Source organism: Melanerpes formicivorus, unplaced genomic scaffold (assembly GCF_026170545.1).
Source record: "Melanerpes formicivorus ecotype bairdi unplaced genomic scaffold, bMelFor1.0.p_v2 SCAF_279, whole genome shotgun sequence".
Classification (NCBI taxonomy): Eukaryota; Metazoa; Chordata; class Aves; order Piciformes; family Picidae; genus Melanerpes; species Melanerpes formicivorus.
In genome coordinates, this window is record NW_027142631.1 from 241,648 (window position 1) to 268,218 (window position 26,571).

General features: G+C 48.8%; 1 long non-coding RNA gene across 2 annotated transcripts; it reads right to left on the minus strand.

Moving 5' to 3' along the window:
- Positions 1-7,511: 7,511 nt before the first annotated feature.
- On the minus strand, positions 7,512-14,133 carry LOC137458798 (uncharacterized). Of its 2 annotated transcripts, none has more exons than XR_010991964.1 (3): positions 13,784-14,133; positions 12,596-12,701; positions 7,512-7,590 (listed from the first exon to the last, which is right to left on the minus strand). It is a non-coding gene; the product is annotated as an uncharacterized lncRNA (long non-coding RNA). The 2 variants fall into 2 exon arrangements; XR_010991965.1 differs by lacking the exon at positions 7,512-7,590 and adding an exon at positions 11,289-11,355.
- Between the last annotated feature and the right edge of the window lie 12,438 nt (positions 14,134-26,571).

Genomic DNA, 26,571 nt, shown 5'->3' on the forward strand with positions numbered 1-26,571 from the left:
CCCCCTAGTATCAGGTGACAGAACAAGAGGGAATGGCCTGAAATTGTGCCAGGGGAGGTTTAGGTTGGAGATGAGGAAAAATTTCTTTCCTGCCTGAGTGGTCAGGGCCTGGAACAGGCTGCCCAAGGAGGTGGTGGAGTCCCCATCCCTGAAGGGGTTCAAGGAACCTGTGGCCGTGGCACAGTGGGACATGGTTTAGTGAGCATGGTGGGCTTAGGTTGATGATTGGAGTCAATGACCTTGCAAGTCTCTTCCAACCAAAATGATTCTCTGGTTCTGTGCCTTACACTCCCTCTGAGACAGGTCCTGGAAGAAACAGATCAAAATCTCAATGTGCTGGAGGGCTGGCAAGGGAGCAAGAAGTGGCTGTCAGACTCTGTGGAAATAATGACTCAGCCTCTCTAAAGGTGGAGAAGGGCGCTGGCTTGGGTGATGACAGTGAGCCACAGCCACCATTGCCTCCAGAACTCTCAAGCCAAAGCTTTTGGCAGCATTAACTTGACAGTTACTCATGCTCCTGCAGGAGAGCACAGACATGCCAGGACATAGTGTGTTACCTGTGCCCATTAGAAGCTGCTGGCTGGCAATAAGATCTCCATCTCGCAGCACCAGACTACTGCTGTGGCAGGGGTTCCCCATAGGTTTTATGCAATAGCTGTGTGCAAACACTGGCAAATATTTACACTTCTTTACAACATCACACATCAGAATTTGTTGACCTGCTCTGATCAGTGATTACTATCATCCCAAGTGGAAAAATGTCCATTCCTGGGATACAGGAGAGTGCATTATCACATCTGAAGGGAAATAGCATGCTATAAGCCATCAGTCATAGTACCATAGTATCATAGTATCAGTCAGGGTTGAAAGGGACCACAAGGATCATCTAGTACCAACCCCCTGCCATGGGCAGGGACACCCCACACTAGATCAGCCTGGCCAGAGCCTCATCCAGCCTGGGCTTAAACACCCCCAGGGACAGGGCCTCAACCACCTCCCTGGACAACCCATTCCAGGGCTTCACCACTCTCATGGGGAAGAACCTCCTCCTCACCTCCAGCCTGAATCTCCCCACCTCCAGCTTCATCCCACTCCCCCTAGTCCTATCACCACCTGAGATCCTGAGAAATCCTTCCCCAGCCTTCCTGTAGCCCCCTTCAGATACTGGAAGGCCACAATTAGGTCACCTCAGAGCCTTCTCCTCTCCAGACTGAACAGCCCCAACTCCTTCAGTCTGTCCTCACAGGAGAGGTGCTCCAGCCCTCTGATCATCCTTGTGATCTCTGGGGATCTGCTGAGTAGAAGAAAACCATTCCACCTCAATATTCCACCTACCCCTACACCCAAAGCTGCTATGCATTACAAGGATGGAGAACTCATTTCACATGGACACTCCCAGGGATTGAATTTTATGTAGTTCAAATTGCAGCTTTTCCTGCCAAATGGGGGTTGGTCTCTTCTCCCAGGCAAGCACCAACAGAACAAGAGGACGCAGTCTCAAGCTGTGCCAGGGGACGTTTAGGCTGGAGTATCACATACTCTGCTAGGGATGAACTCACTTAATGGCCTCAGAAAGACTGAACAGCAATGATCAGTGGCAAGGCTAACACCAAGGTGCTCTTTATGCCCACACAGAGCTGATCACACTTGGTTTCGAGTGAAGACAGGCAAACAGTACCAGAACAAGAGGACACAGTCTCAAGCTGTGCCAGGGGAAGTTTAGGCTGGAGGTGAGGAGAAAGTTCTTCCCAGAAAGAGTAATTGGCCATTGGAATGTGCTGCCCAGGGAGGTGGTAGAGTCCCCATCTCTGAAGGTGTTCAAGAGGGGATTGGATGTGGCACTTGGAGCCATGGTTTAGTAGTCAGGAGGTGTTGGGTGGCAGGTTGGACTTGCTGATCTCTGAGGTCTTTTCCAAGCTTATTGATTCTATGATTCAATCCTGAAAACCCTGCCTATTCCCATTTATTTGCTTGAGTATTATTTATTTGCTTGATTATTACTTGTTTGCCAAGCACAGCTTGGCAGTCAGTGTTACCACCCCAACACAGCAGCAACTCTGTACCTAACACCAGTGTGAGGTCTGTGGAAGAGATCAAGGAGAACAAACACAAATTCCTGCTGCTTCCACTTGCTGCTGGAGGTTTCAATTGGTTTGGGAAGCTCAGCTCCTTTTAGGTGGCTTAGAAATTGGAAACAAAGGAATGTAGAGATACATTCATAAATCAAAAGGATATCCTCATGTGTATGTGCATGGACCTGAACACCTGTTGACCTTAGCATATATGATCAAAAACTAGGTTGAAAACAACTGAAGTTGGGAAACGGGGTCTATGAGAGCCCACAGATGTTAGGTTCAGGATGCTGAGCGTGTGCAGGACCTACATGTCTGGCAGCTTCTTCCAAATAGATTTGTCAGGGTTGGAAGGGACCTCAAGGATCAGCCAGTTCCAACCCCCCTGCCATGGGCAGGGACACCTCACACTACAGCAGGTTGCTCACAGCCACATCCAGCCTGGCTGCAAAAACCTCCAGGCATGAGGCTTCCACCACCTCCCTGGGCAACCTGTGCCAGGCTCTCACCACCCTCATGGGGAACAACTTTTTCCTAACATCCAATCTCAATCTCCCCATGTCTAGTTTTGCTCCATCCTCCCCAGTCCTATTACTCCCTGACACTCTAAAAAGTCCCTTAAAGGACTGAATGCAATCCTTTAAGCAGGTGAAGGACACCTCACACAAGATCAGGCATAGATACTGAACCTCTCACACTAGATTAGGTTGCTCCCTTCAATCTCTTCCTCCTAACAGCCAGCCTAAACCTCCCGTGGCACAGCTTGAGACTGTGTCTTCTTGTTCTGGTGCTGCTTGCCTGAGAGAAGAGACCAACCCCCTCCTAGCTACAACCTCCCTTCAGGGAGTTGCAGAGAGCAAGAAGGTCTCCCCTGAGCCTCTTCTTCTCCAGGCTAAGCAACCCCAGCTCCTTCAGCCTCTCCTCACAGGGCTGTGCTCCAGACCCCTCCCCAGCCTTGTTGCCCTTTTCTGGACACCTTCAAGTCTCTCAATGTCCTTCTTCAATTGAGGGGCCCAGAACTGGACACAAACATCTCCAACCTAAATGATTCTCTGATTCTCTGATCATACTTCCCTCCCCAGCTGCAGAATGATCGTGCCCACCAATGAAAGCGCTGCACAAGTGCAATTGCAGAGGCTCAGAGTCTGTCCCACGTTGCTTTTTAAGCATTCTTGCATTTCATTCCAAAGACAGAGATGCAAAAATTCGTGATACCATCTGGAAAAGGTGAGGTCAGCAGCCATGAAGGTCAAGAAAGGCCTGGCCAGGAGGATGGATCATTTAAAGCATCCTTGAGAAAAACCATCTTTGTTCAGAAGCCTACAGTGAGACAGGGACAGAAAGAAAGTGGCTTGCACTGTATTCTGGAGTGAGATAAATTCACTGCAGAATTGAGACACAGGGCAAAGGATGGTTTCTTCCTGGTGAGGAAACACTCTGCTGTGGGCCATGGTTTCCTTAGCAGGAGGCAATGATTTACCATAGAATCATGGAATGGTAGGGGGTGGGAGGCACGCAACAGGTTGCCACAGAGAGGGTAGTGAACTATTCTGTGTCCTGTGGGAAAAGACCAAGAAGAAAAGGGCAAGAAATCAGTAAGAGGAAACCAGACTGGTTATAAGAAAAAAGTTTCCTTCAAATAAAGAAAATCCTTCCTGAGAAACTTCATTACAGGAGAGAAAGTAAGGTAAATCCTGGAGCACGTGGTTCATACACAGCTGAGTTGAGCTGAGCCAAGGGAAATTAGCAGGAAACCTGTGAGATGTGTTAGGATTTTATGATCCTGGGGCTCCATCACAGTGTTCATTTGCTCTTTCTTCTACAGCTTGCAGCAGCAGAGCCTGAAGGCAGGAAAAGTGGCTCTGGGGATGTGACAGAAGGGAAATCCCCTTGGCTAGAGAACGTTCTGCCATCGCTCCTGCTTCCAGCACAGCTCCAAGCCTCACTCACAGCCTGAGCTGAAACAGCTCTTCCAGATCTCCTCCTCTTTGAACAGTCCAACATTAGAGGCATATTTAGTTTTCCCAGGCTACTCTCCTCTTTAGTGTGTAGAGCTCTCCACTTTAGGGTTTGGCAAGCTTGATTCCACTATTATGAAGATGCAGCTTAATTGCCCATGCTGCTAACTCCCAAATCCATCTTCTCTCCAATCCTAACAAAGAGCTTTTAATATCTGAGGATATTCCCAGGCCCAGGAGCTCACATAATTCCAAACAATGATCTGGCCAGGAGGAGGACTGAGAGAATGAGATGTGAAGCTTTATCCACCCTGCTAGATCTCACATGAAACATCACCACATGATGGTCAGCTCCACTGAGCACTGCTAACAGATCTGGCTGTGGTAGCACAGCAATTAGATTCAAAGATTATGGCAAGAAGGAGGTGGCTCACCAGAGACATCACCAGTGTGATATCTTCCTCTAAACACCCAGCTGTGGGGATAGCTTTGGCAGAAAACAGACACTAGGCCCCTCAAATTCTATGTTTATGTGTCCTCAACTTCTCCCTAGAAGAAAGTATGTGATGAGCAGCAAAATTGCTGCCAAATCTTCAGCTAGCCAGTGTGCTGCCTCCATCCTGTAGGGAGGCTTGGACACCACTGCATCAGCAGAGGTGAGGGGCAGAGCAGCTCTGGAGAAAAGGACCTGGGAGTGCTGGTGGACCAGTCCACCAGGAGCCAGTAATGTGTCCTCAAGGCTCAGAAGGCCAATGACATCCTGGGGTGTATTAAGAAGAGTGTGGCCAGCAGGTTCAAGGACATTCTCCTGCCCCTCTACTCTGTCCTGGTGAGGCCACAAGTGGAGTACTGGGTTCAGTTCTGGGATCCCCAGTTCAAGAAGGACAAGGAGCTACTGGAAAGAGTCCAGAGGAGAGCCACTAAGATGATGAAGGAACTGTAAAGTCTTACAAGTTGAGGCTGAGAGACCAGGGTCTGAGCAGGGATCTTATTTATGCTGATCAGTATCTAAAAGGTGGAGCCAGACTCTTCTCAGTGGTGTCCTGTGTGAAGGCAAGGGACAATGGACACCAACTGGAGCACAGGAGGTTCCACATAAACATAAGGGAAAAAAGTCTTCATTTTGAGGGTGACAGAGCACTGCAGCAGGCTGCCCAGAGAGGTTGTGGAGTCTCCTTCTCTGGAGAGATTCCAAACCCACCTGGACACATTCCTAGGTGTGATGGGTTATGCCCATCCTGAAAGCAGGGCAGGGGGGAGGGCTTGTGAGAGCATTGCCCTCCCAGCAGGGGGTTTTTCCCCCTGGGAAACTGAGTTAGTCTGTTCCACTCCCCCTCCCTGTCCAGCAAGCCTATAAAAAGGAGGACACTGCACCCATTGTGCTCTTACTTCTGCTTCACAGGGATGGAAGAAAGTTGCTGCTGGCTCCCTGCTTCTCTGCCATGTGGTCAGGCCAGATCCTTCTCCCTGCTACATCCACACCTCTTCAAAGAGACTGGGTTTGTCTTCTTATTTTTTCCCCATCCATCCTTGTTCCTTACCCTTGTGAACCCTTCCTGTTATTGTTCATATACATATATGTATTGCTTAAAGAAAATTCTTTACCTCTACTTCCAATCCAACTCCAAATTATTGCTTGGTGGCTTTGCTCCTTCCCTTTCTTTTCCTCTCTATTGGGAAAGAGGAAGGGGGAGAGGGGGAGGGATTCTCAGCCTTGCCCCCATCTGAGCTCTTAAATCCCGGTGAAGGCTCAAACCACTGAAGGAGTTGGGGCTGTTCAGTCTGCAGAAGAGAAGGCTCCCAGGTGACCTCATTGTGGCCTTCCAGTATCTGAAGGGGACCTACAGGAAGGCTGGGGAAGGACTTCTCAGGATCTCAGGGAGTGATAGGACTAGGGGGAATGGAATGAAGCTGGAGGTGGGGAGATTCAGGCTGGAGGGGAGGAGGAAGTTCTTCCCCATGAGAGTGGTGAAACCCTGGAATGGGTTGTGCAGGGAGGTGGTCGAGGCCCCGTCCCTGGAGGTGTTTAAGCCCAGGCTGGATGAGGCTGTGGCCAGGCTGATCTAGTGTGGGGTGTCCCTGCCCATGGCAGGGGGGTTGGAACTAGATGATCCTTGTGGTCCCTTCCAACCCTGACTGGTACTATGATACTATGTTACTATGACCTCCAGAGAGAGTTCCCCTTCCAATCCCAACCATTCTCTGTGATTCTCCTTAAACTTCCCATGTGTAATGCCTTGTGGAGGTGCAAAGGCAAGGCCAGTACTGACAGCTGGCCATGAGTGAATCATTCCATGTTGGCTAAACCCTTGGGACTAGTGCCCACACCACTGGGTTTTTAACAGATATCTGTGGTTCTCTGTTGGACTCTTCCCTATTTCACGGCCACTCTGCCTAGTCTTTCTTCTCCTTTCTACCCTTCTTTCTTCTCCTTTCTACCCTTCTTTCTTCTCCTTTCTACCCTTCTTTCTTCTCCTTTCTACCCTTCTTTCTTCTCCTGTCTACCCTTCTTTCTTCTCCTGTCTACCCTTCTTTCTTCTCCTTTCTACCCTTCTTTCTTCTCCTTTCTACCCTTCTTTCTTGTCCTTTCTACCCTTCTTTCTTCTCCTGTCTACCCTTCTTTCTTCTCCTTTCTACCCTTCTTTCTTCTCCTTTCTACCTTCATTTGCCCTAGAATTTCTCAGTAACATGTTTTCTCTGGCACATGTGGATGTCCTGATGTCATAACTCGCTCAGTGTTGGAATCCAGGCTGTCAGAATAGGTTCAGAATATGGCCACTGGTGCCTAATAAGCAATGCAAACAGGCAATGTGCAGCACAGTGCTGACACAGGCTGAGAGAACTCCACACTCCTTCGTTTCATTCATTCCTCCTTTATCAGTGCTTCAGGGCAGCTGACAGGCTGTCATGTCACCCTATTTCTGCTTTTTATTCCAGGTATTTTGGGATGGAAGGGGAAGCAGAAGGCCTGAACTACATATTTAATGGTGTGGTGTCTTGTTTCAGCAGCTTGTGAATCGCTTTGGAGGCACACTGGCTTTCAGCTATCACTTTGTTTCACTGTCCATTTATATAGACAGCTTGTCAACAGATGTTGGATCAGGGCAGAACTTGGGATTGTCAAGAGGGCTGTTGGGAGTAAGGGAATGTTGTCTGTCTCACATGCAGAGAGCAAAGCATGATATTGAGATTTCACTTCTCTGACATTTAGTAGTCCCATAAAAGGTGGCAAAATTGCTCCAAGAGGGGGCTTAGTGTTGGTGGGGTTTGTTTAATGCCTAAAGCTGAGGGATACAGACTCCACAGTGAGGATGGAGGAGATCTGAAGGAGATCCCTTCAGTCAAAAGTGAAGAGCAGGCATGGAGAACATACTCGATGATCCTCAAGGTCTCTTCCAACCTTGGCGATACTGTGATACTGTGATACCCTTCAAGATCTTTATGAATGGCTTTAAAGTAATATGAAGGTGGCAGAACAGCAGAACAGGTTGCCCAAGGAGGTGGTGGAGGCCCCATCCCTGAAGACATTCAAGGTCAGGCTTGATGTAGCTCTGAGCAACCTGATAGAATAGAATAAACCAGGTTGGAAGAGACCTTCGAGATCATCGCGTCCAACCTATCACCCAACACCACCTAATCAACTAACCCATGGCACCAAGCACCCCATCAAGTCTCCTCCTGAACACCTCCAGTGATGGTGACTCTACCACCTCCTCAGGCAGCCCACTCCAATAGGCAATCACTCTCTCTGTGTAAAACTTCCTCCTGACCTCCAGCCTAAACCTCCCCTGGTGCAGCCTGAGACTGTGTCCTCTTGTTCTGGTGCTGGCTGCCTGGGAGAAGAGACCAACCTCTGCCTGTCTACAACCTCCTTTCAGGTAGTTGTAGAGAGGAATAAGGTCTAGTTAAAGAAGTCCTTGCAGGAGAACTGGACTGGATGGCTTTTCATGGTCCCTGGTACCCCAGGGCATTCTCTGACTTTCAATCAAATGGTTAAGAAATTCACCATTAATGTGGTGTGAGCACCGTGGTGTGATAACTGAAGCACCAAAGAAGCTGTCTCCCAGCTAGGCACCCTGATACAAGAGGCTGTTCTTTTCCAGGAGGTGTCATAATGAAGCATTATTGGGCAGAACAAAGACAAATGGTTCCCCTTCTCTAGAACTTGGCACGGCAGGAATGACCACGTCACACGGCCTCTGCAAACACTGCTCAAAAGGCCTGGAGAAACAGAACCTCTTTGGGAATTTCCTCACAAAAGTGATGAAGGCTTTCAAAGGAGCTTCCTCCATGCTTTAGAAACCACATTTCAAGCCAGGCTAGATAAGGGCCTCATTCATTCCCTTGTGGGCTGTGATTCTGTGGTAGGGTGCCAGTCCTCGTATCTCATTTTAGGAGTGAGATGAGACATTTTTCAGTGGAAATGTGACCCCCTGGTTTTTAGATGGGCTATGCAGGACCCTCCCATGCTCTACAACTCCCTGAAAAGGGGTTGGAGTGAGGTAGGGGTTGGTCTCTTCTGTCTTGAAACAAGAAACACCAGAAAATGGCCTCAAGTTGCACCAGGGGAGGTTTAGGTTGGATATCGGAAGAAACTTCTACCCTGAAAGGGTTCTCAAAGACTGGAACAGGCTGCCCAGGGAGACGGTGGAACCCCATCCCTGGAGGTGTTTAAAAGGGGCAGGGATATACTAGAGAGTGTCCAAACCAGTCTATGAGGATGATGAAAGGATTGGAGCCTGATCACTGAGAGACCTGGGACAGTTCAGGCTGGAGAAGAGAAGACTGAGAGGGGATCTTATTGATGTTCATAAATATCTGAAGGGTAGGTGTTAAGAAGAAGGGGTCAGGCTCTTTTCTGTGGTGTTTTATGATAGGATGAGAGGTAATAGACATGAAGCAGATCACAGGAAGTTCCATCTCAAGATCAAACTGTGCCAGGGGAAGTTTAGGCTGGAGGCAAGGAGAAAGTTATTCAGAGATAGAGTTGTTAGCCATTGGGATGTGCTGCCCAGGGAGGTGGTGGAGTCACCATCCCTGGAGGTGTTTAAAAGGGGATTGCACGTGGCGCTTGAAGCCATGGTTTAGTTAGTCAGGAGTTGTTGGGTGATAGGTTGGGTTTGATGATCTCTGAGGTCTTTTCCAACCTTATTGATTCTATGATTCTATGATGCTGAAGGCACTGTCTATTGAAGTGCAAAATTCTCTTCCTGACAGGAGCCAGTGCAAGCTTAGGAGCCAGCATTATACCAAGTTACCAGCAAGTTTTTGTTGGGGTTGTTTTTTGGTCAAAGAAACAAACCCAATGCCCCACAGCAATGCTTAGCAGAGGCAAATTTTAGCCCTCAAAGGGAGGAGCATTTTGTAGGTGCTGTATTTCTTAGCTAATTAGCTGAAAATTAAAAGAAAAGGGGGGAAAAAAGAAGGGAAAAGCTCAAGGAAATAAAATCAAACCACTTGATGAAAGGTTTATGCCCCAGAGCAAAAAAACAGGATCCCTTCATAACGATTAAATGCTTTCCATCACCAAAGTTTTGTCTATTCAGCTCTCTATTGATACACAACACAGGGCACTAAGATGGTGCCAGTGTGGCCCAGCCCAAATTTCCCTGCAGTAAGTGGTAAAGGCACTTGGAATGAACCTGCCTAACCTAATTAAAAAAAACAATCCTCTGAAGGTCTAATCCTTCATGATCAGAGGGCTGGAGCACCTCTCCTACAAGGACAGGTTGAGCAAGTTGGGGCTGTTCAGTCTGGAGAAGAGAAAGCTCTGGGGAGACCTCAGAGCAGCCTTCCAGTACCTGAAGGGGACTACAGGAGAGCTGGGGAGGGACTTTTGACAAGGCCATGTAGCACTGAGGGGCAATGGTTTGAGAACAGAGCAGGGTAGATTTAGATTGCACAAGGAAGAAGTTCTTTACTGTGAGGGCAGGGAGACACTGAAACAGGTTGCTGAGAAGCAGCTCTGGACACCTCATCCCTGAAAGTGTTTAGGACCAGGCTGGATGAGGCTCCAAGCAACCTGGTCTAGCAGAAGAAGTCCCTGCCCATGGCAAGGGATTGGAACTGGATGATTTTTAAGGTCCCTTCCAACTCAAGCCACTCTGTGGCTCTCTGATTCCCCTTTGGAAAAGGAGCAGGCCAAGAAGACAGAGTTTTGCCACAGCTGCTCCTTAAGTCATGGTTTGCATATGACATTTTTCTTTAAACATAAAGCCTCCAACTTCTGACTCCTTGAAATGTGTCTGTCTGGGTGGCTGGCTGAGCTGGCTTTGGGAAACTGGCTGCATGGGAAGTTCAGCCAGGGGGCTGGGGGGTTCCTAACAGCTCACAGTGCTGGCACCTGTGGTTTCTGTCCCATCTCCCATCAGTCCCATCAGGCTTTCACAATGTGCAGAAGCAGCCATTGGAATGTGCTGCCCCGGGAGGTGGTGGAGTCACCGTCCCTGGAGGTGTTCAAGAGGGGACTGCATGTGGCACTTGGTGCCATGGTTCAGTGGTCATGAGGTCTTGGGTGAAAGGTTGGACTTGATGACCCTTGAGGTCTTTTCCAACCTTATTGATTCTATGAGTGTGATTCTATGACATGGGCAGCTGTGACCTACCTTCCACACCAAACTTCCTTCCACAGCCATCACTGCTGGGCTGAGCTGAAAACATTCTGCACAGAAAATGTTCCTCAGATGCCTGAGTTGCTCTTACTATAGACCAAAGGTGCTTTTATTTCAGTGAACTGCCCTGCAATTTTGGGCAGGTTTCAGTTTCTAGCCACGGTGGGGTTTCAGTTTCAGGCCGTGCCGTGCTCCCTGCCTCCACTGCAAACCAACCGCTCCTGCTCCTGCTCCTGCCAGGAGGGTATCACCACCACCACCGGCCCACTGCTGGCAAGAGATGACTCTGCTGCTTTAACCATTGAGCCCTTTGCCTACCAGAAGTCACAGGAAACATGCAGAAACCTGCCAGGAGTAGAGTTTCTGATGCAGGCGCTGGCTCTGTACCCACCCTGCTGACACAGACAGGCTGCCGCCACCCTTCTCTAATTGGGTTCCCTTTTTGCTCCATGTCAGGCTTCAGAAGGTGCTGATTACACTGGCGGCGGCGTTGAGCTTCCTACCCCAGTGTCTCATTTCACCTGCACGGTGAATTTTTCATCTGGAAAGGCTTCTTAAACCCATGGCTGGAACATGCTGCCTGTGCTGGAAGCCCCTGTGGTGGAGCAAGAATTGTATCAGCTCAATGCAGGGGTGGGGGTGGGGTTCTTGCTCTTTATTAAGTTGTAAAACAAGGCTTGGCTTCATCCCAAAGGAAATAATTTATTCCTTTAACTGGGGGGGAGGGGGGGAAGAAGGAAAAAAGAAATAATCAAGAAATCAGATCCATTCCAGGGCTCTCTGGAACTTTAATCAGTTGATGGGTGCTGCCTGAGTTAGAGCTACCTGAAGAAGAAATATGTTTGCAGCATGGACTTCTTGAGTGAAAGTAAACCTACAACACTCAGAAGGTTCATCTGTGTATCATTTGAAGCTGAAGTGACCTTCACTGCAGTCTTCTGGGAGTATTACCTCTTGTGGTAGTCTTAGGCTGCCTTGTTTGGGTTGAGCCTAACAGCAAATTTCTCTGCTCCTTTCTCCCTTCTTTTGTACAGGAGGGTAGGGGGCAGCAGAAAGGGAGGAGCTAGTAGCTTCCCCTGGCCTTTGACCTGGGGGGGGTTTCTTGTGCTGTTTATCAGCTGTAAATCCCTGTAAATATTGCACAGATTCATTGCACTCCATTGTAGAGTGTAGTTCTGCCTGTAAACACAGCTTCCATCTGCTTCCACCTGAGCCAGTATGGCAAAGTTAATGTTGGGGGGTGGGGGGGTGGGTGTGGAAATGTCAACCCACCACAAAATTTCAACCCACCACAAACTTTCAACCTCTGGAAACCAAAATGCAGTAGGAATGATGTGTTTTCTCTGAAATCTCACTGGCCATCAGGGAGTGGTAGATCTGTAATTTGAACATAAGGTTGCTTTTTTGTTGGGTGGTTGTTGGTTTGTTTTAGTCAGGGCATGTGGTTATCAAGATATCACATGTGCCTGACAGGCTGTCTAAAAGGGTAACTGCACTCAGCTCATCTCAAACACCAAACAACTGGCATGTTTCCTTCTCTCCATCCTCCCCTTTGCCCCTTCTTGTGGCCTTCCAGTATGTGAAGGGGGCTACAAGAAAGCTGGGGAGGGACTTTTGAGGGTGTCAGGGAGGGATAGGACTGGGGGTGATGGAGCAAAGCTAGAAATGGGTAGATTCAGATTGGATGCTAGGAAGAAGTTGTTCCCCATGAGGGTGGTGAGAGCCTGGCACAGGTTGCCCAGGGAGGTGGTGGAATGGAGGTTTTGAAGGCCAGGCTGGATGTGGCTGTGAGCAACCTGCTGTAGTGTGAGGTGTCCCTGCCCATGGCAGGGGGGTTGGAACTGTCTGATCCTTGAGGTCCCTTCCAACCCTGACAATTCTGTGATGCTATGATATCTACTGTAGAGCCAGACAAGCTGGCTCAGACAAGGTGTCAGGCATAGTCTTTACTCACCTGAGTGGATCCATGGCTGGCTTTAAAGGAACAGAAGGAAAAATCTTTGCTCCCTGGGTCTGCTCTGAGCTGCTGCCTTCTGTACTGAACTGTGACTAGGGAGATCCTGAAGTGAGATAAAAAGGGAGAATATTTGTAGCACCATGGAGGGACTCTGTGTACCCACAGAATCCAAACTACACAGAGGCAGCATGGCTGCTCCAGCTGCCTGCTCTGGAGCACTGTCTTGAGCTGGTTGGTGATGTTCAGCTTCACCTCAAAGCTGATCCTGCTGAGCTGGTTGGAGATGTGATCCCTGTGTGCTGGCTGTGAGATGATTAGATACCTGTTAGGGTAACAGATGCTGTAAAAATGTGAAGTGTTATATTGCTGTTATTCCAAGAAAAGCCTCACACCCAAAGTGAGTGATGGAGCAGTGGTTCAGGGAGCATTTCAGAAGTGCTGGGGTAATTCTAGGAACATGGCACTGCAGACAGATGCCTATAGGGGATAGAGCCAAACAGTAGTGGTTTGAGCACAGCTCTGGAAAGTCAGAGCTCCTCTGTGCTTACCTCATCCTACAGAATCACAGAACAGCAGCATGGAAGTGCTTGGAGATCTGGAGATCAAGTCCAGCTTCCCTAGAACACCTAGAGTAAACCTCCCAGGACCATGTCCAGGTGGGTTTTGAAAGTTTCCAGAGAAGGAGGCTCCAAAATCTTTCTGGGCAGCTCTATCACCTTCACAACAAAGATGTTTTTCCTCATGTTGAGGTGCAGCTTGCTGGGTTCTAGTTTGTATCTGTTGCTCCTTGTTCTATCACAGGGCACCACTGAAAAGAGACTGGCCCCTTCTTCTTGACACCCACCCTGCAGATATTGATCAACATGGAAAAGATTCCCTCTCAGTCTCCTCTCCTCCAGACTAAACAGCCTGAGGTATCTCAGCCCTTCCTCAGAAGAGAGATGTTCTGCTCTCTCAATCGTTCTCAGAACCTCCCTTGGACTCTCTCTAGTGTTTCCCTGCCCTTCTTGAAGTGGGGTGCCCAAAACTGGAAACAATACCCCAGATGCCATCTCTCTCCATGGCTGGTGTGTTGTATCTGACAGTGCAGGCACATCTGAAGCTCTAACAGCCACAAATTACACATTATTGTGTGTGTGTGTGTGTTCCTTCTCCCATTTCCCACAGCCAAAGTTTTGACCTTACCTGTTTCAGCAGCTAATCAGCAGCTATGACTTGCTTCTACCTGGCAGCTTAGAGCCGTTTCTTCTCGCTGGCATGAGGAGAGCTTAGCCCTGGAGATGTGACAGCAAACAAACCCTGTTAGCAAAGCGCTTCGGCTCGGGGGCTCGGGGAGGAGGGAGCGTTGTGCAGCTCCTCGTTCGACAGCACCGGCTCTAAACGCTTGGATTTCTCCGAAACCCACCCCCCACACAGCACCGAGGATCGCAGGAGGGTGTGAGGGGGGGTTCCCAGCCGCTCAGGGAACCTTTTCCAACCCTAAAGTTTGGCGGTGAAACTTTGTGGGTGGCTTCAGAAGAGCGTCCCCGGCAGCTGCGGGAAGGTGAGGGGATGGCGATGGGGGGGGGGGGGGGGGGGGATTGTTGCGGGGTTTTCTCTGCTAAGGATCTAGAGAGAGCGGTTTTTTCACCGGTGTAGCCCCAGGAGAAGGCAGCAAGGTGGTTCCGGTATGTTTATGATGGAATGGGGGTGGGAAATGACAGCGGGGCGGGGGGGTGGCCCCGGGGCGAGGTCCTGCTTCCTTCTGTTCGCAGCCGAGGCGCACGGAGCAGGACCTCGCCCCGGGGCTACTCCTCCTCCTCCTTGAGTTTCTCACCCACGAGTTATTGTTTCTTCAGCTCTGCTTCTCGTTTCACTTCCCCCAAAATCCAGGTGACTTCCAGCAGGTAAGAGCTGAGCATATCAAACTTCTCTTTGTGTGCCGAGGAGCAGTAAGGTGTCCCCCTCCCTCTCTTACAGGAGTAATCAGGCTGGGGTTTTTATCCCTCAAAATCAAATCTTTGGCGGTGTTCTGCTAAACTGGTGACGTTCCAAAGCTTTCACTTTCACTCCTGGAGTGTCTTCTCTGCCCCCTTTAAGTCAGCAAAACTTTCCACGCTGCTGATGTAGCAACCTACATATGGCGAAGTAGGATCCTCTGCCTTTACCTGTTGTTAGCACAAGCTATAAAGATTAATTAGCAGAAGTGAAGCTTTGAAAGGACCTACAAGTGGGTGAGGGGCACTGTGTGGATTAAATATGGTCTGAAGCTCAACAGGGTTGAGGATTAATGAGCAGGACCATGGCAGTGGTTGGCTTTGTGCGTGTTCTCAGAGGCAGGGCAGGTGCCATGGGCTGCTTCCCACCCCCCAGTACAACTCCTGAGGGAAGATTTAATGGCATTGGAAGCTTCTTTACTAAAATGAGTCTTGTTTACAAGCATTGCTTCGTTAAAAGGAGGCTTTCCCCCCACACACACCCCCTTCAGTAATATATTCATAGAGTTGTTGTGCTTGGGAAAGCCCTCTAAGATCCTCAAGTCAACCCATCAACAAGCAAGGATAATGAGGAGCTAGGGACTTTGATAGATTAAAAGTGGCCAAATCAAAGGCAAACCCTGTCTTGAACATGTTGTGTGCTGCGAAGAGCATTAACAACAATACTCAGTTCTCATAAGGACACTGTGGTCTGCAGTGCAACAGCAGGAGCGGAGAAATGTTCAATGTGGGTAGCTTGGTGTGGTGGGGAGGTACTTTGGTGGTGGTGGTCTTTGGAGTTTCCTGGCTGCTCTTGGATTTGTGAATTTAAGCTTTCAAAAGGGGCTGTATTGTTTCAGGGGTTTTCAGTGCTCACTTTGTTTCACCAGCTCTCTGCTTTGAGAAGCAAGCTCCACGTATTTCATACAAAATATTTCATTAGTTGTGTCTTATGGAACTCTTAACTTGATTTGCAAGGTTGGCAGGGAGTAATCTTCTGTTATTGCCAGTGATAAAAATTGTGCAGGCCAGATGGTGTCTTCAGTTACATTTTGACACAAGCTGCTTACAAGCAGCTCTTCAGGTGAAGAAGCTGCTGTGGTGTCAGCAGGACTGATGTGCTGGTGAGCCTGGATGCTGACTATCTCCCTCTTTAGCACCTGAACTGCTCTCTGTCATGGGGTGAGAGAGAAACACATCACTGTGCTGCTCTGTCTGCACTCAGCCCCTGTAGTGAGGCCTCACAGACTGTTAACCGCTCTCCTCTCTAGCCCCTAATTCTCCCAGTAAATTCCTGTGGACAGGAAGGGCTGAGGAGGTTGGGTTGGGTTGGTTGGGTTGATTTGGGGGGGGGTTTGCTTTTGCTTTTTCTGCTTGGACAAACTTTCTCAGCAGCACTGGGTGTGGCTGTCTTGATCTGGGGTCTTTTCCAAACAAAATGATTTGACCTGAGAGGCAGTGAAGCTGGGGAAGGGTCTGCTGAACAGGTCTGGTGAGGAGTGGATGAGGGAGCTGGGGGTCGTTTAACCTGGAGAACAGGAGGGTGAGGAGAGAACTCATTGCTCTCTACAGCTCCCTGAAAGGAGGTTGGAGCTGTGTAGGGGTTGCTAGTAAGAAGTGAGAGGACAAGAGGAGAAGACTTCAGGTTACACCAGGGGAGGTTTAGGCTGCACATTAGAAGAGACTTCATACCTGCAAAGGTCCTCAAACATTGGAACAGGCTGCTGAGAGAGGTCTTTGCATCCCCTCCTGGAAGTGTTTCAAAGAGGCAGAGATGTGGTGCTGAGGGACATGATTTAGCCCCAGCTTTGGTAGAGTTAGGGAATGGTTGGACTCACTGATCTTCAAGGGCTTTTCCAGCCAATTCTGACTATGACTTCACCCAACCATAGTACTCAGTAATAATTTTCTGGGGAGAGAATGTGGCAGACATGGTGTGTTTGTTCCTAGCAGATGTGGCAGATATGGTGTGTTTGTTCCTAGCAGATGTGGCAGACATGGTGTGTTTGTTCCTAGCAGATGTGGCAGATATGGTGTGTTTGTTCCTGGCAGATGTGGCAGATATGGTGTGTTTGTTCCTAGCAGCTATTGCAAGAAAGCACAACAAAGGGGAGCAGTCTCTGCTCTGAGGAACTGTGCAAGCATTGAGAGCTGGACCTGCACCTTCTGCTAGTTGGGTGCAAAGACAGAAAGTTGAGCTGTGGGCAGTGGAAAGGTGATCCTGGAGGATCACCTAAGCATGAAGTAGGACACAAGCTAACAGATGAGAAGCGGAGAAGGAGGGGGAGTGTTGAACTGAAAAGATATCCTTGTCTCCTTCTGCTGACTGAACTGGAAGTAGCCTGAGCCAGTGCAAAATTCTCTTGCATGATATTGCAGTGGAAGCATCAGAAAATGTAAGCAAGGGTAAGGAAGGAGGTGGTGGGGGGAAGCATCTCTGGGGCTGTGCTTTGCTTTCTGTGTCCCTTTTCACATTTTGCTTTCATGAATTCAGTTGTGTCCAAGGTGATGCTGGGTGGTGGGAAGTTCTGGTAACCCACAGCAATGTGAATGCTTTGACTGTCACAAAAAGCATGGGTTTGGGTTTTTTTCCATCACTTTCTCCTGGCCAGCCACTCACCTTGGTCATCTGGGTTTGGTTTTGTGGTTTGCTTTGATTTTATTCAGGTGAAAGGGAAAAATAGGTGGAGGTAAGTTGATAAGAAAGGTGTCTAAATAGTTTGAGGCCATCTGAAGTTCTGCTTTTACATGGTTTTGAGTTTGGAGCTAGGTGTTGGTGAGGTTAGTCAGAGTGTCAAGTGTGGTAGTTAAAGAAGTCTTGAGTTAGCCAAACATGCTACAGCCAGATGCCTTTGGTTCTGTGTGGTCTGGAACAGGAGGAAGCCAGCCTGAGTGCTGGAGGTGCCAGGAAGACAAAGGTGGACAATGTGCTGGAATGAGGAACCATGCTTAAAGCAGGAGGAGATGGAGTCTTCCCCTTTTTTGGGTGGCTGTGCTGTTCCCCTTGCTTGTGTTGGCCCAGCAGAGGAATGTGCCTCTTTGAACTGGACCCAAAACACAACGGGGGAAAATGCAAGGATTTTACATTAGTGGGATGTGGATTCCTGAAACTCTTCAAAGTGAGAGTGCTATTAAACAGCTTGGCCTCAGAAGTGAGTGATTAGAAACTGGTCAAGTTTCTCTATTATTTTTTTGCTGCAAAGGGGCCTATGTTGTATGGCTATGTTCCTGAAAGGAGGCTGTAGACAGGTGGGGGTTGGTCTCTTCTACCAAGCAACCAGAGGCAGAACAAGAGGACACAGTCTCAAGCTGTGCCAGGGGAAGATTAGGCTGGAGGTGAGGAGAAAGGTCTTCCCAGAAAGAGTAATTGGCCATTGGAATGCGCTGCCCAGGGAGGTGGTGGAGTCACCATCCCTGGAGGTGTTCAAGAAAGGCTTGGATGTGGCACTTGTAGCCACGGTTTAGTTAGCCATGAGGTGTTAGGTAATAGGTTGGACTTGATGATCTCTGAGGTCTTTTCCAACCTGGTTGGTTCTGTGATTCTATAAAGAATAAAGTGGTGTCAGATGAATTGTTTCTTCTTGATGGATGAGAACAACATGTAGTGATAAAGGGATTTCAGATATGTGTGTGAGGGGTGTGAGTCACTATGACATCTTCTGGCAAGGTGTCAGTTGAAAGGGTTGGGACATTGGTGTCCATACTTCCAAAAGAGATGGGAGGGAGGCTGGGCTAAAGCGAGAACTGAGCTCAGCACAGGTGAGAGGCACACAGCAGTTCCTTAGGCTGCATTAATATCTTCAATAGCCAAATTAGACTGGATAGCAAGCACCTCATCCAGCAGCACGGTCAAACTATCACCCAGTGGAGCTACGCTGCCCAGGACAAGGAGCAAATAAAGATTCACAGCTAGATTAGGGATTTGGAACATCTCTCTGGATACAGCTGAAAATACTTAGGTTGCAAGTAATTGCTTGTTGGCTCTTCCTTCAGAGCCACAAGAGAGCATTCATCTTGATTAAAGACTACTTGCAGGTACTTTCTCTTTGCCAGGATGCTAGAGAGTGTTATCCATGGCTGTTGCTTTTCAATACTAGAGGAGCACATTTGTCAGGCTCGTGCAGCCATTTCTCAAGTGCTGCTAGAGGACCTGTAGACATGGACTCCTTTTTAATGTCCCTATCATTTTTTCATAGGTGGGTTACAAATCACTATGTTAAATAAATTAAACTACTTATTCAGGCTGAAAACCCCTTTAAAACTCCTAAGGGGTGGCAGAACAGCGCTGGATTGTTGGATGGGTTTGATGTATTTCGAGCCTAACCTGTGCTAGAACAGGTAGCCTTAATTAAAACTGATGGTCCTCTTGTTTGAGACTAATCTCAAGGCCTAGCCAACACATAAACAAGGAATAGAGTTTCAGAGAAATTAAATTGAAATAAATTAAGCTGATTGAAAGCAGCAGGAAAGCTCCTGGTACAAAGATGATTTGTAGCAGAGTCTGATGGCGGAGTTGATTTTGCTTTAGGGTGCTTTAAACCAACAAAAAGCACAACGAACTGCTGCTTCCTTTTGGGAACCTCCACCTCCCCATAACTGAATCTACTCTAGCAAAAACCCAGCTGTTTTCTTATGCATAGATTAAATTGCCTGGAAGTGCTCCTGGTTTGACTGTGCATCCCAAATGGGATGATGCAGGACTTGTACACCAAGCTGAGGGCAGGGGTTGATCTGTTAGAGGGTAGGAGAGCTCTGCAGAGGGACCTTGACAGGCTGGACAGATGGGCAGAGTCCAAGGGCAGGAGATTTAACACATCTAAGTGATGGGTTGGGCTTGATCTTAAAGGTCTTTTCCAACCTGGTTAATCCTATCCTATCCTATCCTATCCTATCCTATCCTATCCTATCCTATCCTATCCTATCCTATCCTATCCTATCCTATCCTATCCTATCCTATCCTATCCTATCCTATCCTATCCTATCCTATCCTATCCTATCCTATCCTATCCTATCCTATCCTATCCTATCCTATCCTATCCTATCCTACATGGTGCTGCATGCAACCCTGGTGGTGTTTAGGCAAGGTCAGCTCTCCTGTGCATCAATACTCAGGGATGCAGGCAGTGGCTCTGGTATTGCTAAAGGGAAACTCATCAGCACTTTTGTTTGGGTAAATCCTTTGTGGGACTATAGGTTGGTTAAGCCAGTGTGTAGGTTGGTTAAACTGGTGTGTAGTTTGGTTAAGCCGGTGTGTAGGTTGGTTAAACTGGTGTGTAGGTTGGTTAAACCAGTGTGTAGGTTGGTTAAACTGGTGTGTAGTTTGGTTAAGCCGGTGTGTAGGTTGGTTAAACTGGTGTGTAGTTTGGTTAAGCCAGTGTGTAGGTTGGTTAAACTGGTGTGTAGTTTGGTTAAGCCAGTGTGTAGGTTGGTTAAACTGGTGTGTAGGTTGGTTAAACCAGTGTGTAGGTTGGTTAAACTGGTGTGTAGTTTGGTTAAGCCGGTGTGTAGGTTGGTTAAACTGGTGTGTAGTTTGGTTAAGCCAGTGTGTAGGTTTGTTAAACTGGTGTGTAGTTTGGTCAAGCCAGTGTGTAGGTTGTTTAAAGTGGTGTGTAGTTTGGTTAAGCCAGTGTGTAGGTTGGTTAAACTGGTGTGTAGGTTGGTTAAGCCAGTGTGTAGGTTTGTTAAACTGGTGTGTAGTTTGGTCAAGCCAGTGTGTAGGTTGTTTAAAGTGGTGTGTAGTTTGGTTAAGCCAGTGTGTAGGTTGGTTAAACTGGTGTGTAGTTTGGTTAAGCCAGTGTGTAGGTTTGTTAAACTGGTGTGTAGTTTGGTCAAGCCAGTGTGTAGGTTGTTTAAAGTGGTGTGTAGTTTGGTTAAGCCAGTGTGTAGGTTGGTTAAACTGGTGTGTAGTTTGGTTAAGCCGGTGTGTAGGTTGGTTAAACTGGTGTGTAGTTTGGTTAAGCCAGTGTGTAGGTTGGTTAAACTGGTGTGTAGGTTGGTTAAGCCAGTGTGTAGGTTGGTTAAACTGGTGTGTAGGTTGGTTAAACCAGTGTGTAGGTTGGTTAAACCAGTGTGTAGTTTGGTTAAGCCGGTGTGTAGGTTGGTTAAACTGGTGTGTAGGTTGGTTAAACCAGTGTGTAGGTTGGTTAAACTGGTGTGTAGTTTGGTTAAGCCAGTGTGTAGGTTGGTTAAACCAGCGTAGGATGGTCAAGACAGTGTGTAGTTTGGTTAAGCCAGTGCAGGCTGGTCAAGCCAGTATGCAGGCTGGTTAAACCAGTGTAGGCTGGTCAAGCCAGTGTGTAGTTTGGTTAAACCAGTGTTAAGCCAGTGTTCCCTGACATCCTTTGGCAGTAGGGTCTCCATTTCTCCTTTCTGAAGCAGTTTTTAGCTGGATGAAGCGTTCTGAATGCCACTGTGTAGGTGTGTGAGCCCTCCTGGTGGTGGCAAGAGCTGGGCAGTCAGGGCTGATGAGAGCAAGTGGCTGTGGAGAGCAGCAGTGGCAGCCCACACACGTCAGAAGCGTTCAGGGAGACGTGGTGTGGGATGCTTTGCTGTCAGCTTTTCTTGCCCAATCTAGGGCAGCAGTTTCCAGAAAGAAAGGCTGAAAATGCAGGAGTTTTGTGCAGCCAGAGATGGAAGCAAGTGACAAAACCACACAAGTGAGCTTGTTTGGAAGCCTGCCACCATTCATGGAGTGTGCCTGGATCGGCTGCCTTTTTATTAGGAGTTACAAATCCCAAATAACTTTTCCAAGTGAAACTGATTCCTGCTCTCTACTACCTGCAGGTTAATTCCTTCCTTTCAAAGATACCCATTCAGACCTTCATGTCTTATTTATTTGGCTTTTCTTCTTCTTTTCTTTTTTTTTTTTCCTCTTCTTCTAATCCAGATGCTGTCTATGTCCTGTTACATGAACAACACAGCTTTTGTCTGGGGGGAAACAGAAGAGGTTTGTGTTCGTTAGTCCTTTGACTGATGAGCCACAGGAGCCAGCAGTGTGCACTTGCAGCCCAGAAAGCCAATCACATCCTGGGCTGCAGCAAGACAAGTGTGGCCAGCAGGTCAAGGGAGGTGATTCTCCCCCTCTGCTCAGCTCTAGTGAGGCCCCACCTGGAGCACTGTGTCCAGTTCTGGAGCCTCTATTACAGGAAGGATCTGGAGGTGCTGGAAGGTGTCCAGAGAAGGGCCACAAGGATGAGCAGAGGGCTGGAGCTGCTCTGCTATGAGGACAGACTGAGGGAGCTGGGGCTGTTCAGTCTGGAGAAGAGAAGGCTCTGAGGAGACCTAATTGTGGCCTTCCAATATCTGAAAGGGGCTACAAGAAAGCTGGGGAGGGACTTGTGAGGGTGTCAGGGAGTGATATAGGGCTGGGGGCAATGGAACAAAACTAGAAATGGGTAGATTGAGATTGGATGCTAGGAAGAAGTTGTTCCCCACGAGGGTGGTGAGAGCCTGGCACAGGTTGCTCAGGGAGGTGGTGGAAGCCTCCTGCCTGGAGGTGTTTGCAGCCAGGCTGGATGTGGCTGTGAGCAACCTGCTGTAGTGTGAGGTGTCCCTGGCCTGTGCAGGGGGGTTGGAACTGGTTGGGACTGGCTGATCCTTGAGGTCCCTTCCAACCCTAACAATTCTATGGTTCTTGAAGCAATGCTTACACTGGGGAGCTGCAGTGGCATCAGCAGAGCAGTATTCTGAGGACATGCAAGCAGTGCACTTGCTACAGGAGTGAAGCTGGGTGCAAAGATCGATGTTAACCTTTTAGTGCAGACAAGGCAGGCTGTAAGTCAGCAACGCTGAGGGTACTGTGTAGCAAAGGGTCCAAGTGACAGCAGCTAATGAAGAGCTTGCTGAAAGGAGGCTCCACCACCCACACCCTTGGAGAAGGCATTTCACAGAAACTTCTCCCAGGCATTTTCTTTGGTTTTCCTCTGTCTTCACTGCTTCCTGCACATCACCACAATAGTTCAAAGAGGTACATGGATATCATGGAATCATAGAATTGTCAGGGTTGGAAGGGACCCCAAGGATCAGCCAGTTCCAACCCCCCTGCCATGGGCAGGGACACCTCACATTACAGCAGGTTGCTCACAGCCACATCCAGCCTAGCCTTCAAAACCTCCATTCCACCACCTCCCTGGGCAACCTGTGCCAGGCTCTCACCACCCTCATGGGGAACAACTTCTTCCTAGCATCCAATCTCAATCTACCCATTTCTAGTTTTGCTGCACTGCCCCTAGTCCTTTCACTCCCTGACACCCTCAGAAGTCCCTCCCCAGCTTTCTTGGAGCCCTCTTCAGGTATGGGAAGGCCACAATTAGGTCTCCTGGGAGCCTTCTCTTCTCCAGACTGAATAGCCCCAACAGCTTTAGTCTGTGTTCATAGAGGAGGTGCTCCAGCGCTCTGCTCATCCTTGCACCAAATGCAGGATGGAAATGTGGGGTGGAAACCTCTGCAGAATCAAGGCAGAAAAAGCTAGATGGGACAAAGCAGCTGCTCATCTTTCTTCTGTGTTTCAGGTTCCAACCAGGCACTTCGTGACCCTTACAAAAGCGGCTTCAGACAGAACATTTACATTCTGTTAGTGTCTCCTTATCTGCCTTCCTCAGAACAATTGCTCATAAGATGATTAATATTTAAACACTGGTTTACATTTACTGCAGGCAAGTTTGTGCTTCAGAGAAGTGCAGAGTTTTAATGGTGCAGTACTGGGAAGGAAAAAAGCCAACCAGCCAAACAAGGAAATGAACAAACACCAAACTATCATAGAATCATTCAATTGTTAGGGCTGGAAGGGACCTCAAGGATCAGCCAGTTCCAACCAGTTCCAACCCCCCTGCCATGGGCAGGGACACCTCACACTACAGCAGGTTGCTCACAGCCACATCCAGCCTGGCTGCAAACACCTCCAGGCATGAGGCTTCCACCACCTCCCTGGGCAACCTGTGCCAGTCTCTCACCACCCTCATGGGGAACAACTTCTTCCTAACATCCAATCTGAATCTACCCATTTCTAGTTTTGTTCCATCCCTCCGAGTCCTGTCACTCCCTGACACCCTCAGAAGTCCCTCCCCAGCTTTCTTGTAGCCCCCTTCAGATACTGGAAGGCCACAATTAGGTCTCCTTGGAGCCTTCTCTTCTCCAAACTGAACAGCCCCAACTCTCTCAGTCTGTCCTCTGCTCCAGCCCTCTGCTCATCTTCGTGGCCCTTCTCTGGACACCTTCCAGCACCTCCAGATCCTTCCTGTAATAAAGGCTCCAGAACTGGACACAGTGCTCCAGGTGGGATCTCAGGTGGTGGTAAACTATAAAGGTTTGAACACAGTTTTGTTGTTCTTGGAATCTCTTCTCCCTTTCTAACCTACTGACAGCATTCATCCAAGTGCTATTTTTAATGGGAGCTCCTGCTGAGCCTGGGGTGTATATTTAGAAGCTCAGAGCTGAGGTATTTCAAAATACCAACTGGGGGCAGATGCAGGACTTGCAGGGTTGAGAAGAGCTGTTCAGTGCCTGGGTTTCCTTCTGCTGCTCACTTGGGTGCACAGCTACTGAAGCTCTGTTCCTCTAGTGGATTTCCCTCTCAACTCTCTTTCAGCAGGCTGTCCTCCATGAAAATCCTGAGCTTTTGCTTTGAGCTCTGTGTGCTCCTCTCAGGTGCCACACAAGGGTGTCCATTGTGTTAGATCTTGACTCTCTTTCCTTCGCAGGTGCGCTGGCTTTGGCTGGCATAGAGTTAATTTTCTCCACGGGGGTTGTGCTGAGAACAGTGCTGATGGTACAGATCTAAGCACAGGTAGCAGGAGCTGAAAAGGGGCTGTTGAAACCAGTCCAAACCAGCACAGCAGGCCAGTGCTCTCATTCAGCTGCAGGAGCTGGCTTCCTTCTTTATGTGACACACAGGGGTTTCTGCCTTCAGTTGTTATGACCTGAGTTTTGTGGCCCCCGGGGGGCAGGTGCAGGGCATCAGGTAAATGGTTTCCTGTTCCCAGGCCCTCTATGCAAGATTAATCTTTTCCTTTTTTTGGTAAGATTTTAACTTCCATTTAGTTTTTGTTGGACTTACTGGCAAGAATGGGCATCTTGACAAGTCCTTCCCATGTGGTTACACCCCTGAGTCAAAAGATGATCCATTAATTTGACTTGGACTGTTGGGAGGTGTCCCTGCCATTGGCAGGGGGGATTGGAGCTAGATGGTCTTTAAGATCCCTTCCAACTCAAGCCATTCCATGAACTCTCTTTCTGCTGCACTGTGGAGAAGGACCTGGGAGTCCTGGTGGGCAACAGGTTATCCATGGGTCGGCAATGTACCTTGTGGCCAAGAAGGCCAATGGGATCCTGGGGTGCATTAAGAGGAGTGTGTCCAGCACACTGAAGGAGGATCTCATCCCCCTCTACTCTGCCCTGGTGAGACCTCACCTGGAATATTGCATCCAGTTTTGGGCTCCCCAGCTCAAGAGGGACAGGGATCTGCTGGAGGGGGTCCAATGGAGAGGTGGGATGGTTGATGGGCAGTCACAGAATCAAGCAGGTTGGAACAGACCTCTAAGATCATCAAGTCCAGCAGATCACCTAACCCTTACTAATCAACTAGACCATGGCACTAAGTGCCTCATCCAGGCTTTTCTTAAACACCTCCAGGGACCTCGACCCCACACCTCCCTGGGCAGCACATTCCAGAGGGAAATCTCTCTCTCTGTGAAGAATTTCTTTCTAAGATCAAGCCTAAACTTCCCTCTGGTGCAGCTTGAGACTGTGTCCTCTTCTTCTGGTGCTGGTTGAATCATAGAATCAAGGTTGGAAGAGACCTCTGAGATCAAGTCCAACCTATTGCCCAACACCTCATGACTCACTAAACCATGGCTTCAAGTGCCACATCCAGTCCCTTTATGAACACCTCCAGAGATGGGGACTCCACCACCTCCCTGGGCAGCACATTCCAATGGCCAATTCCTCTTTCTGTGTCGCCTGGGAGAAGAGACCAACCCCCACCTGGCTCCAACCTACATTCAGGTAGTTATAGACAGCAACAAGGTCTCCCCTGAGCCTCCTCTTCTCCAGGATGGTGTAGTGGTGTGACACCTGGGTGTCTAGTTTGGGCTGTCACCTCCCTCCATGATGGCAGTGGATGATGTTTGGTGATCTGGAGGTGGAATAGCCTCCACAGCCACTTTGAGAGACACCTTTGCTTGGAACCCATCCAGGGGTAGAAAGGTTGAGATCATGAGAGGAAATCCAAGCACTGAAAGCTATACCCTGTGAGAGCTGCAGCTCATGTGTGGTGTGCTGTTTACACAGCCTCTGGTGAACAACAAAATGTAACACAAGAACTGACTCCATCTCTTGTTCTTCCAGGTCAGCGGCTCGGGGAAGATGCTGAAGAAGATGAAGGCACACTGAAAACTTCAGAAAACTGAGCCATGTGTCCTTCTTAAAGCTGCAGAGCAGCCCCCTGCTAGGGTCATGAACCTAAGGCAAGTCTTTGTGTCTCTGCTGATGTTTGGAGTAGCTGGTCTACTCCTCTTCATATATCTGCACGCTTGGATTGAAGAGCAGCACACAGGTACAGAAGGTTTTCTTCTTCTGCTTCTCTAATGTAATCACACAGAATCATAGAATTTGTAGGGTTGGAAGGGACCTCAAGGATCAGCCAGTTCCAGCCAGTTCCAACCCCCCTGCCATGGGCAGGGACACCTCACACTACAGCAGGTTGCTCACAGCCACATCCAGCCTGGCTGAAAAAACCTCCAGGCATGAGGCTTCCACCACCTCCCTGGGCAACCTGTGCCAGTCTCTCACCACCCTCATGGGGAACGACTTCTTTCTCACATCCAATCTGAATCTACCCACTTCTAGTTTTGTTCCCATCCCCCCTAGTCCTATCACTCCCTGACACCCTCAGAAGTCCCTCCCCTGCTTTCTTGGAGCCCCCTTCAGATACTGGAAGGCCACAATTAAGTCTCCTTAGATCCTTCTCTTTTCCAGACTGAACAGCCCCAACTCCTTCAGTCTGTCCTCATAGCAGAGCAG